We start from the raw sequence: 14,579 nt of genomic DNA, 5'->3' as shown, positions 1-14,579 counted from the left end.
TATCTTTTTAAAGATCTAAGAGGTGACATTTTGGAATTTATAATCCCCTCAATCTTGGTTTCATCATCCTTGAATATATGAAGAATATGGCATACACCTATCATAATGTTGATTCATGCTTTGTGTGCATGCTTGTGTGTTTGTGTTTGCTTGTGTGTGTCACTAGGGTTGAGCGGACTCGGGAGGGGACAGGGTAGTAGATAAGGATGCTGTATGAGGGTAAACATATTTGTTTCTCTGGTTATATCTAACTTCTTGAGTCTTCACCAATACTTTCTATCATTCTCTAATCTTTTAAAGGCATAAAATCCAGGATAACACTTTTGGAAACATAAGAATAAATCTAAGGAAAAACTTAAAGTGTGAATGTCAAGATTTCAAGAAAAAAAAAACAAAACCTTTCTATTCAAAATCCAAGTAAGATATATGATCCCATGGATATCATACAACCATAAAAAATGCCATTCATTTGTCATGATAATGAAGACATAGTTGTAAACAATGGATAATCTCTTGGATTCAATTATAAAATGCTATTAAAAAGAAACAACAAACCCAAAATGGAGTCACTTGTGCTAAACCCCACCAAGACTTAATACCTAACCCAACTGCAGTTTCACCCTCTCCCAGGAGTGGAATAAACCATTAGTCTGAAATTTCCTGGTTAGCACTTGTGAGGGAATCTATATAAGAAGACTCTTACATTCCCTTCCCCATAAAATAAGATGACCTGTCCTGAAACAATCCTTTCTTTTCTTTGGCTAATAACTTCCTTGTTATCAGCTCCTTCCTTTCCCTCCAGTTTCTATAAAAGCCTTCCATTTTGTACAGTTCCTTGAAGCTGCTTTCCATTTACTAAATGGGATGCTGTCCACTTCATAAATTGTTGAATAAAGCCAATTAGATGTGTAAATTTACCTAGCTGAATTTTGTTTTTTAAAAATGCACTTAAAAGTTCTCTCACACGTAGGAGTAGGCTCAAAGACACAAGCACATAAAAGCTACCCCAAAATACATGTCAACACCCCACATGTGGATGATGGAACAATAAGACAAGGTTTGTTTGTGTGTGCTTAAGTAAAGTAGTAGGATTAATGACCAAAGTGGATGTGCCTGGGTGTGAGGGGAGATACCGGAGAGAGAGGTTAGAATTGTCTTAAGGCAGTGGAAGACTGACTGCAAGAATAAAACATTTGACAAATGCAAGAGAACCTCCACTCTGGTAATATCTCTACTTCAGCCCAGAACTCAAAGGAAGCCCTGAGCTCACCCAACTCTACCCTCCTGTCTCTTTAAGCCCTCAAACTAGGGAGAATCAGACCCTCAGCCAACACATAACCAACAGAAGACCTATAGGTGATCGTCGTGGCACTGACCCTGCTGTGTACGCCCTTGCCTGAGGGTTTAACCTCAGGTTTATGTTCCTACCAGAGTTCAATTTATTGTTGTATCCTTTAAGTTTTGTTTTTCAAAGCTGAACTTATATCACTTAGTTTTTTAAACAGAACTATTTTTTCTCTTTCACATTTATTTTTATTTTTTTTAAGTTTTTTTTTAATGTGGACCATTTTTAAAGTTTTTATTGAATTTGTTACAATATGGCTTCTGTTTTATGTTTTGTTTTTTTTAGCCCCGAGGCATATGGCATCTTAGCTCCCAGGGACCCGCACCCCCTGCATTGGGAGGCAAAGTCTTAACCACCGGACCACGAAGATAGTCCCATTTCACATATATCTTAAATGAGAAATTAATTCTAATTTTTACTATAGGGTTGTATTGAATTTTTTTTACTGTATCATTTCAGGTTATAATCAGTACAGAAAAAGATATTCTATTTATTTCACTATTTATTTGATCATTATTACTTCTGTACCTTTGCTAATTGTAGTGACTATTTTAAAAATTGAATCATTACAAATTCAAGTTCAGTTATCATTTTTTTTTCCTTAATGATCCCTCAGTGATCCTTCCTATGCTATATGGTAAAATTTATTAATTGCTTCCCTGACCCTAAAAATCAAATTGTACAGTACGACTGACAGTGCTGTTATAAATCAATGAAGCTGAGTAATCCAGAAGATTCCAAGCCAAAATTCCACTTCATGGTTATAATATCTCTGGCACCAGCAACATATGGATGAATGGCAGGAAAGATATCTTCTCTAGTCCTGAACTAGTCGATATATTTCTAAGACAACGTCAGCTCCACCTAAATTATCTCAACAAACCATTTACACTGGTAAGTACTCTAGAAGTTGCCCGTTTGGGGCTGCTGCAGAGCAGGCAGTCTGCTGCTTGGTTTCCAAGTGAGCTAAGGTACGCTTCTTTGTCTGAAGCTGCCCCCAAGCCCAGGAGGTTAAGTGATCCCAAGGTACTTAATTTTCTTATAAAGCAAATTCATTTTTACCTCCTCATCAGCAGATTTGGCCCAGTGAGTTTTAAATATTTTATTTTCAATAAAAATAAAGTCACAGATCATTTCTCAGAAAAGCAGACTCTCTAGGACATTCTCTTATATTTCTGTTTCATTTATTTCTTTATCATTAAAACCAAAAACACAAACCCCATTTATGGAAAAAAAGACTTCTCCACTTAAAATTCGGGGATCAAAAAGACACCCTTTCCCATCCTGATGAAGGTGGAGAGAGATGAGGGCTGCTTTGGGAAGCCTTTCAGAGAAAACTGTTATCTTTCATTGTTAGAAATATCTTTGTTGTGGATTTATTTTGCTTTGGGATCAGTTTCCTTAACCTTTAAAGATAAAATGTTTTATGTTAATTTCTTTTTTGATGTTGTTATACCTTTGTTAGCTGTGATTTCCTAGTGAGGCTGGATATTTGAATTTCCCATGCTGCCACTCCTCTCTGCTCTTATTAAGGGGAGAAATATTTCACCTACATTATCTAAGCAGGGTTCACAATTCCTCTAAAGAAATAAGCATTAATTCTCTCCTTTAGACTGTACATACATAATGAGACAAGTATATACAGTTTATGCAAATAAATTGCATGACTGCTATAAAGAACAACTACTTGCTCTCCAAGATTTCATTTACAACTATAAACTTCATCTTTTTTTCTAGGAATTGATGAATTAGGGCAGCAGAGGGTGCCCTTGGGAGGCAAGAAAGGGGTCCAAAACAGTATTGCAGGATTACCCATAATGAACACAAGGATGGAAAAGGAAAATATAAAAGAGACTAAATGTAATATATGTAGGGAAATCTTGACTTAGACCTATTCATAAGGAGGCTTTAGAAAAGGCAGAGACTGCAAGGTAGTGGTATTTGTAGCTGAAGATTCATTTATTCTGGTGAATACATTGTAAGATTGAGGAATGTCAGCTGTAGGGAAGGTGACAGGTATTATCTGTATCAGAGATGACTAAAGTCTTCATGTTGAAGCTGGGTGTGTGTGACTGCATTAGAAAGAATTAAACTTTGTACTTCAGATTCTAATGGGGAAAATAAAGCTATAGAACTGAGCTGAGAGCTTGAAGCTGTCATAAAGAGCAGAATCATCATCTGTATTAAGGCTTACTGAAAAGTCACACACGTGGGGTTTAGAGAAGCCACTGCGGAGAGAGAGAGGAAAGTTCTATTTCCTAACTACCCCTCGTGAAATTCTATGAACCAGGATGGCTTACTTAACAAGCTGAATAAGGTAGAGCAGCAGCTATGCTAAAAGCCCCAAGGGACCTATAAGCCAGCTTTGCTGGCCACGCTCCTCACAGATGGAAATCTCCCCAGTGTCAGAAACCTACAGACCCTGTGCATGAGAAAAAGTAGAGGAGGGCCAGTCTTCTCCCCACCACCTCCAAACTGTCACCATCCCACTGGCAGGACTGTGGCAAACGACATTCACTACCTACAGAAGAGCACCTTAGTCCATTGTCAGACCACAGTGTGAACTTTTCTTAATCATAGATTGTTGCTGAGTCATGTTTAACACTTTTGCGACCCCATGGACTGTAGCTCTCCAAGCTCCTCTGTCTGTGGGATTTCCCAGGCAAGAATACTGGAGTGGGTTGCCATTTCCTTCTCCAAGAGATCTTCATGACCCAGGGATTGAGCTTAGGTGATGCCAACTCAATCGACAGGCAGATTCCTTACCACCGAGCCCCTAGGGAAGCCCTAATCATACATCAGGCCTACAGAAAATAGCTTATGGAGAATCCTATGGAAAAGGCAAAGTGCAACATGGAAGAAAACAAGGCCTTGTCCTAAGACAGCCCTGAATTTCACTGTTGACACATAGCAGGGGCACAACAGATGGTAACCAGTCTACAGTATGAAAGAAAGGATGTTTGCTCCTAATTTCTCCACTTGACTTCATTCCCTAAATATAATCTTTCATCCCATCCCAATTTTCCATGGACTAAAAATTTCTGTTCTCTACCTCTTCTAACACAGGGAATAAGAGGCAGTAAATGCATACCTGCCAAGGTTTCAGGCCCTGGAGTTTGAATGCCAGCTCTGACATGTACCAGTTATGTGATCTCAAGCAAGTTATGTGTGTACTTATGACTTAGAAAGTGAAAAGTGAACGTGAAGTCACTCAGTCGTGTCCGACTCTTTGAGACCCCACAGACTGTAGCCTACCAGGCTTCTCAGCCTTGTCTATAAATGGGGTAATGATAGTACCTATGGGCTTCCCATAGCTCAGTCGGTAAAGAATCCGCCTGCAATGTGGGAGACCCGGGTTCGATTCCTGGATCGGGAAGATCCCCTGGAGACGGAAATGGCAATCCACTCCAGGATTCTTGCCTGGAAAGCCCCATGGACAGAGAAGCCTGATGGGCTACAGTCCATGGGGTCGCAAGCGTTGGATACGACTTAGCGACTAAACCACCACCATAGTACCTATACTTCACTGGGCTACTGTGAGAATTAAAAGAGATAACCCAGGCAGAGGATTAGCACAGTGGCTAGCAAGTGAATATTCAAAACATATCATTTATTACAATGATCATTATCACCCTCTATGACTATGAATTATTATTATTATTTCTGCATCAAAAAGAGAAGCAATGAGTTTTACATGATAATTATGATATATTAAGAAAATTCAACTCAAGGCTTTTATTCATCATTCCCTTTATACCTGAAACTCTGTGGATGTTAACTTTTAGTTGAGGAAATGAACAACTTGTAAAAGCACAATGCAGGGCCAAAAATTCACAAAGAAAGAGATCTTGATTTTACAGTATTATTGTACACTGTGAAGGCAGCAAGAGTCATTTCAAATTTTCTTAAATTGATGGAGCAATGAGTTGGCATTGGACTATAGTAAAAAAGAAAAAATGAGTAGATCAGCTCTGGAAAGTCTATCTTATAAGCAGCAAGATCACTGAAAGATATGAGTTTCAACTTAAGATATTAACAGAGGGACTTACACTATACAGATTCTTACAGTTCAGATCTATATCCTATCTTTTTCTAGAAATAAATAAGTCATGGAACCATGGCAGATCACCTCAAAATATTAATAGAGAGAAAGAAATGCATTGAGGAACCATCCAAGTATATTTTAACTGACCAATAAAATTAAAATACAAAATAAAAATAATTTGTCCTTCGTATTCTCTACCAACTTTCTTACTATCCTCTAGCATTAGAGTACATAAAACTGTATACTTAAATAGTGAAAATATCTAATATTTCTACTGGAATATTACTTTCTTGTTGGTCAAATTAATATATCTTAATATGTTCCAGGAAACTAGTTGTGTGACAATCATGTAAAACGTGTTTCTAACATTTTTCTTCTACTTACTTGAGCAACCATGCAAAGGGAAGTATATATTAAAATCCTTTTCATTCATTATTTACTTACTTATTAATTTATATGGGAAATAAATTTTGTTTTCATAATAATTTTTCATCTGGAAACACTGGCCTACATAACCTTATCTCTAGTGATTGATGTGCCTTCTTTACGAGGTCTAAATAAACTGTTAGGTTTCACAACAGAGCAAGTAATGGAACAATCTGGTTAAACAAGTTTTCTAAATATAAAAAAATTCATTCTATGTACACAGGCAGATTTTGAAATATTTGAAAATCCTAAGACATTTAACACTAAAAATTTAAAATCTTAAGAAAATCCAATCTTTCATTAATGGCATTCAAAATATTTCAGGATGCTACAATCCTATAGGCCACATTAAAAATATTGGCCATCAATGTGTTATACTTATTTTGAAATGCTAGTTATACACTCTAGCAAATAAAATGCCAGAGAAACCAGCCTTCACTTTACCTGCCTGCCCCATAAGAACTTCTAGACTGTGCAAGGAAACAGTTCAGCTAGATCCTCCCCAAATTATAAAAATATTGATCTAGTGAAATTTTGACTTAGACAATGTAATGCTCAGTCACATTTAATCAACTTGAACATACAAAAATTCCTTTTAATTTAGGGGAAGGAGGTGGCAGGGGGGTTCAGGATGGGGAACACGTGTACACCCGTGGTAGATGCATGCTGATGTATGGCAAAACCAATACAATATTGTAAAGTAAAATAAAAAAAAAATTTTATTTTTATTTGCTCCCAAAGTCAAAGAAAGGGGATGTGCTCTCAGAACCTTCAGAGAGGAACACAGCCCTGCAAACCTTGATTCCAGCTCAGGGAGACATGGATGATAATTTGTTACAGTAGCAATAGAAAACTAATACATGTACCACACAAAATCTAGAGGTCCATATAAATACAGTCCATACAGTCTGTGCTGTAACAAATTATTATCTATATCTCTCTGAGCTGGAATCAAGGTTTGCAGGGCTGTGTTCCTCTCTGAAGGTTCTGAGAGCATATTGCCTTTCACAGCTTCTAGAAGCTGCTTGCATCCCTGGATCATGCCCTCTTCTACATCCTCATATAACCTAACCTATTCTCTTCCAGGGGTGAGGAAGTGGGTATCTTTATATGGCCAGATTCTGCCTACTGCAGTATGTCAGATTTATATCAAAACCTGTAATATTCAAGTCAACATTCACCAAGCAAATTAAAATTCTCTAATACTATAATTATCGTTATTATTATGTGGAATAAAAATTAAAATGTCACATTTGAATTTGATGATTGCATCTTCTCTTTTTTTAATTGGAGTAAAATTGCTTGACAATGTTGTGTTAGTATCTGTTGTACAATGAAGTGAGTCAGCTATATATATATACCATATGTCCTCTCCCTCTTGGACCTCTCTCCCACCCCCTCACCACCCCATCCATCTAGGTCATCACAGAGCACACATCTGAGGCTCCCAACCTAAACATCCAGACAGAAAAATGAATAAAGAAAATATGGTACAGAGGGGTGGTCCTAAGACGGCAGAGGAATAGGATGGGGAGACCACTTTCTCCCTGACAAATTCATTGGAAGATCATTTCAACGCTGAGCAAATACCATAAAACAACTTCTGACCCCTGGCAGAGGACACCAGGCACCCAGAAAGGCAGCCCATTTTCTTCGAAAGGAGGTAGGACAAAATATAAAAGATAAAAAGACAGACAAAAGGGTTAGGTACGGAGACTGTCCCAGGGAGGGAGTCATAAAAGAGGAGAAGTTTCCAAACACCAGGAAACCCTCTCCCTGGTGGGTCTGTAGGAAGCTTTGGAATCACAGAGGGCAACATAACCAGGAGGAAAAAAATAAATAAATAAACCCCACAGATTATGTGCCTAATTGCAACTCTCAGGGGAAAAGTAGGGAAAAGTAGCCCAGACGCTCGCATCCGCCACCAGCAAGGGGGCACTGAACAGGGAGGTGCGGGCTGCATTGCTTAGGGTAAGGACCATGCCTGAACGCCCTGAGGACAATCTGAGAGAGCTAATGTGAGAAAGCATCCCAAACTGTGAGATAGGCAGAGAGAGAGAAAAAAAGAAAAAGAGGAAAGAGAGAGAGAGAGAACTTTCCCAAGAAAAGCTCTAATCTAAGGCCACTGCCGGCCTGCTCACAGAAAAAAGGACTGAGCGAATACCAGAGGAGAGCTAGCCAGCAGGGGACCAGCCCATTCCCTGCTGGAGGCAGGCGGGGGCGACAGCCAGAGCCAGAAGGCGAGAAGCAAACTCGCCCTCAGAGACTGCATCCTCTACCAAACTGCAAGCAGCCTCCCAGTTGCTAACTAAGTCTTCCTGGGATCCTGGATGGTTGACAGCCTCCAGGAGGATCGCAGCCAGAGATCAGCTCCCCAGAGGAGACGCTCGGCACACCTGAGATGGCACGCCCACTGCACACCAGGGAAACCAAGTGGCAGGGACAGGGGAGGTGATAAGATGCACCTATCCACCTGGAGAGAGTGCACTCACCAAACACCTGGTCGCCTGAGTTCCTCGGACATGGGAAGGGAACAAAACGCAGGCCCAACCGAGTCTGTGCCTTTGTGGAGTACCCAAGAACCTGAACCTGAGCGGCATAGACCTGGGAAGTGCACGTAATGCAGGGCTTGCTTTAGACAGCTCCTGCAGAGCAACCTGGAGCCTGAGCAGTGTAGACCGGGAAAGCACACACACCGTGAGCAGGGGCAAATCCAGTGTGGCCCAGACACTGTGAGCACTCCCCACACACGCCAGTGATATTTGTTTGCAGTGCTCCTCCATCCCACAGCACAACTGAACAAGTGAGCCTAAATAAATGACCACCTTCACCCCCTTGTGTCAGGGTGGAAGTTAGATACTGAAGAGACTTGCAAACAGAGGAAGCCAAAATAAACAAAGAAGAGAGAAACGCTTTGTAAGTGACAGGTGCAACAGATTAAAACCCATGTAGTTAGCACTGACTACATTGGAAGGGACCTATAGATCTTGAGAAGAAGTATAAGCTGGAACAAGGAACTATCTGAAACTGAACTGACCCCACACTGCCCTCAACAGCTCCAGAGAAATTCCTAGATATATTTTACTATTATCATTTTTAAATTTTTAAAAATTTTTAAGTTCTTTATTACTGCTTTAATTTTCTTTTTTTTTTTTACTTTGAAGCTCACCTAATATTTTTTTTTTAATTTTATATTATTTTTAAACCTGAAACACTGTATTAGTTTTGCCAAACATCAAAACGAATCCGCCACAGGTATACACGTGCTCCTTTTTTAACCTACTATTACCTTGCCAAAAAAGGCCCTATTTTTAAAGCAAATTTCATGTTTTTTTATAACTTTTGTGATTTTGTTTTGTTTTTTTTTTAATATTGTATTTTTGAGAGTCTAAGCTCTACTCTAGATTTTTAATCTTGGCTTTTTGGTATTTGATATCAATTTTGTACCTTTAAGAATCCAATCTTCAGTATTTATTTTTACTTAGGAGTGTGATTACTGGCTTGATTGCTCTCTCCCCTTTTGACTCTCCTTTTTCTCCCCCAGGTCACCTCTATCTCCTCCCTCCCCCTTCTCTTCTCTACTTAACTCTCTGAATCTCTTTAGGTGTTCCAGACTGTAGAGAACACTTAGGGAACTGATCACTGGCTAGACTGGTCTCTCTCCTTTTGACTCTCCCTCCTATCCTCCTGGTCACCTCTGTCTCCTTCCTCCCTCTTCTCTTCTCTATGGAACTCTGTGAAACTCTCTGAGTGTTCAAGACTGTGGAGAGAAAACAGGGAATTGATTACTGGCTAGACTGCTCTCTCCCCTTCTGATTCCCCCTCTTCTCCTCCTGGTCACCTCTATCTCCCTCCTCCCTCTTCTCATCTCCATGTAACTCTGTGAACCTAGATTAAGGGCGGGAGGAGAAGGAGACGACAGAGGATGAGATGGTTGGATGGCATTACCCACTCAATGGACACGAGTTTGGGTAAACTCCGGGAGTTGGTGATGGACAGGGAGGCCTGGCATGCTGTGGTTCATGGGGTTGCAGAGTTGGACATGACTGAGTAACTGAACTGACTGAACTGAACAGGAAAAAAAAAAACTATTAAAAATACAAACATATGGAGGCTAAACAACATACTTCTGAATAACCAACAAATCACAGAAGAAATCAAAATATGCATAAAAACGAATGAAAATGAAAACACAACCCAAAACATATGGGATATAGTAAAAGCAGTGCTAAGGGGAAGGTTCATAGCAATACAAGCCTACATCAAGAAACGGGAGAAAAATCAAATAAATAACCTAACTCTACACCTAAAGCAATGAGAAAAAGAAGAAATGAAGCACCCCAGAGTTAGTAAAAGGAAAGAAATTATAAAAAATTAGGGTAGAAATAAATGAAAAAGAAACAAAGGAGACCATAGCCAAAATCAACAAAGCTAAAAGCTGGTTCTTTGAGAAGATAAATAAAATAGACAAACAATCCACCAGACTCATCAAGAAAAAAAGGGAGAAGAATCAAATCAACAAAATTAGAAATGAAAATGGAGAAATCACAACAGACAACACAGAAATACAAAGGGTCATAAGAGACTACTATCAGCGACTATATGCCAATAAAATGGACAACTTGGAAGAAATGGACAAATTCTTAGAAAAGTATAACTTTCCAAAACTGAACCAGGAAGAAATAGAAAATCTTAACAGACCCATCACAAGCACAGAAATTGAAACCATAATCAGAAATCTTCCAACAAACAAAAGCTCAGGACCAGATGGATTCACAGCTGAATTCTACCAAAAATTTAGATAAGAGCTAACACCTATCCTATTCAAACTCTTCCAGAAAATTGCAGAGGAAGGTAAACTTCCAAACTCATTTTATGAGCCCATCATCACCCTAATACAAAACCAGACAAAGATGCCACAAAAAAAAGAAAACTACAGGCCAATATCACTGATGAACATAGATGCAAAAATCCTTAACAAAATTCTAGCAAACAGAATCCAACAACACATTAAAAAGATCATACATCATGACCAAGTGGGCTTTATCCCAGGGATGTAAGGATTCTTCAATATTCACAAATCAATCAATGTGATTAACACCACATCAACAAACTGAAAGATAAAAACCATATGATTATCTCAATAGATGCAGAGAAAGCCTTTGACAAAATTCAGCATCCATTTATGATAAAAACCGTCCAGAAAGCAGGCATAGAAGGAACATACCTCAACATAATAAAAGCCATATATGATAAACCCAAAGCAAACATTATCCTCAATGGTGAAAAATTGAAAGCATTTCCCCTAAAGTCAGGAACAAGACAAGGATGCCCACTCTCACCACTACCATTCAACATAGTTTTGGAAGTTTTAGCCATAGCAATCAGAGCAGAAAAAGAAATAAAAGGAATCCAAATTGGAAAAGAAGAAGTAAAACTCTCACTGTTTGCAGATGACATGATCCTCTACATAGAAAACCCTAAAGACTCCACCAGAAAATTACTAGAGCTAATCAATGAATATAGTAAAGTTGCAGGATATAAAATTACCACACAGAAATCCCTTGCATTCCTATACACTAACAATGAGAAAACAGAAGGAGAAACAAAGGAAACAATTCCATTCATCATTGCAATGAAAAGAATAAAAGAAAAGAAAAGACCTGTATATAGAAAACTATAAAACACTGATGAAAGAAATCAAAGAGGACACAAATAGATGGAGAAATATACCATATTCATGGATCAGAAGAATCAATATAATGAAAATGAGTATACTACCCAAGCAGTCTATAGATTCAATGCAATTCCTATCAAGCTACCAATGGTATTTTTCAGAGAACTAGAACAAATAATTTCACAATTTGTATGGAAATACAAAAAACCTTGAACAGCCAAAGCAATCATGAGAAAGAAGATTTGAAATGGAGGAATCAACCTGCCTGACTTCAGACTATACTACAAAGCTACAGTCATCAAGACAGTATGTTATTGGCACAAAGACAGAAACATAGATAAATGGAACAAAATAGAAAGCCCAGAGATAAATCCCCACACCTATGGACACCTTATCTTTGACAAAGGAGGCAAGAATATACGATGGAGAAAAGATAATCCCTTTAACAAGTGGTGCTGGGAAAACTGGTCAACCACCTGTAAAAGAATGAAATTAGAACACTTTCTAACACCATACACAAAAATAAACTCAAAATGGATTAAAGATCTAAATGTAAGACCAAAAACTATAAAACTCCTAGAGGAAAACATAAGCAAAACACACTTTGATGTAAATCATAGCAGCATCCTCTATGACTCACCTCCCAGAATAATGGAAATAAAAGCAAAAATGAAGAAACAGGACCTAATTAAACTTAAAAGCTTTTGTACAACGAAGGAAACTATAAGCAAGGTGAAAAGATAGCCTTCAGAATGGGAGAAAATAATAGCAAATAAAGCAACTGACAAATAATTAATCTCAAAAATATACAAGCAACCCCTGTAGCTCAATTCCAGGAAAATTAGCGACCCTATCAAAAAATGGGCTGAAGAACTAAAGAGACACTTCTCCAAAGAAGATATACAGATGGCTAACAAACACATGAAAAGATGCTCAACATCACTCATTATCAGAGAAATGCAAATCAAAACCACAATGAGGTACCATGTCACGCCAGTTAGAATGGCTGCTATCAAAAAGTCTATAAACAATAAATGCTGGAGAGGGTGCAGAGAAAAAGGAACCTTCTTACACTGTTGGTGGGAATGTAAACTAGTACAGCCACTATGGAGAACAGTGTGGAGATTCCTTAAAAAACTGGAAATAGAACTGCCATATGACCCAGCAGTCCCACTGCTGGGCATAGACACTGAGGAAACCAGAATTGAAAGAGACACTTGTACCCCAATGTTCATCACAGCACTGTTTACAATAGCCAGGACATGGAAGCAACCTAGATGTCCATTGGCAGACAAATGCATAAGAAAGCTGTGGTACATATACACAATGGAATATTACTGAGCTATTAAAAAGAACACAGTTGAATCAGTTCTAATGAGGTGGATGAAACTGGAGCCCATTATACAGAGTGAACTAAGTCAGAAAGAAAAACACCAATACGATATATTAACACATATATATGGAATTTAGAAAGATGGTAAGGATGACCCTATATGCAAGGCAGCAAAAGAGACACAGATGCAAAGAACAGACTTTTGGACTCCGTGGGAGAAGGCAAGGATGGGATGATTTGAGAGAATAGCACTGAAACATGTATATTATCATATGTGAAATAGATCTCCAGTACAGGTTCAATGCATGAGACAGGGTTCTGAGGGCCGGTGGACTGGGATGACCCTGAGGGATGGGATGAGGAGGGAGGCAGGAGGGAGGTTCAGGATGGGGAACAAATGTACACCCATGACTGATTCATGTGAATGTAAGGCAAAAACCACCACAATATTTTAAAGTAATTAGCCTCCAATTAAAATAAATAAATTAAAAAAAAAGAAAATATGGTACATATATACAGGGGAATATTAATCAGCCATAAAAGGAACAAAATTGGGTCATTTGTAGAGACATTGGATACACTTAGAGTCTGTCACACAGAATGAAGTAAATCAAAAAGAGAAAAACAGACACTGTATATTACCACATATATATGGGCTCTAGAAAAATGGTACAGATAAACTTATTTCCAGAGCATCTTCTCTTAATAAAAATGTCTGTTTGTTGAGCCTCTGACTTCTTTCCCTTCATGCTTGCATATGTTTGATACCAATCCACCACTTTGTTACCTTATACTAAATTTATCACTGGTGGATTATACACTGATAAAAGTATTAAGTTGCATTAAGACAATGTAACATACAATGCTTATTATAGTTGCTATGACTATGGCAAAATTATTTGCTTTTTTAAATATGAGGATATATTTCAGACCACAATAAAACCTTCATAGGAAAATGGTATTTTGTAAGCATTTTGATTTCACACACAAAGTTTTTAGGAAGAGGGATACTGTGAGGAAAAAATAGACTATTAGTCTTGGCACAAATTTTGGAGATACCACATGCCACTTAAGGAAAGATATAAAGGAAACTTGGCCAAGAGATCTTCACCTGACTTGCCTATGGTCATAGGACTAACCTGAGACACAGTTAACTCCAGATAATAGTGAACTTTTCCTTTCAAAATGAAGCCACTTTATATATAAAATAGATTCAACTAAAACTCTCATCACCTTTATCACACTGTAAATCAATAACTTACACTTCAAGGGATGTGTAAGATGTATTTTACCATCTGCCCCATGACAACACACAGACTAAGGCAAGGATCAAATCCTATGCAGACCTTGTGTAAATTATAAAAAAATTATAAAATGTTACATAATATGGAAAAACTTACTATGTAAAAAAGGAGAAATTGTTAAGTTGACAACAAAAGTGCAGGATATTAAGCCTAAACTAATTGCAGATAATTTCCACAAGTTGAGAAAAAACTTGAAAATACTGAACTTTTTAATGATAAAATCCTGTTTCTTTTTCGTGGACTAAAATGAGAAGAGTACAAGTACTTTTTAGATGAATTTTCTGGAAGACAAAAATGGCTTAGAAGCAATACAGTTGGAGAAACTGTATTCATTATGTCAAGAATATTTAGGAATTTTGACCTTCTCCCCAAATATTTTAATATCTGCTTTATAAAAATATTAGCTATATTACCTATAGCCTAATATAATGAATTACAAATATCAGTCT

At 38.0% G+C, this 14,579-nt stretch overlaps 1 protein-coding gene across 10 annotated transcripts in view; it reads right to left on the bottom strand.

The window, feature by feature from the left end:
* UTRN (utrophin) overlaps positions 1 to 14,579 on the bottom strand; it is a 565,993-nt gene that overhangs the window by 84,529 nt on the left and 466,885 nt on the right. The gene's annotated exons all lie outside the window — the stretch shown is intronic.

The sequence above is a fragment of the Bubalus kerabau genome, chromosome 9 (assembly GCF_029407905.1).
Source record: "Bubalus kerabau isolate K-KA32 ecotype Philippines breed swamp buffalo chromosome 9, PCC_UOA_SB_1v2, whole genome shotgun sequence".
Lineage (NCBI taxonomy): Eukaryota > Metazoa > Chordata > Mammalia > Artiodactyla > Bovidae > Bubalus > Bubalus kerabau.
The sequence above is the reverse complement of the archived record's forward strand: the minus strand, read 5'-3'. Positions and strand labels throughout refer to the sequence as shown.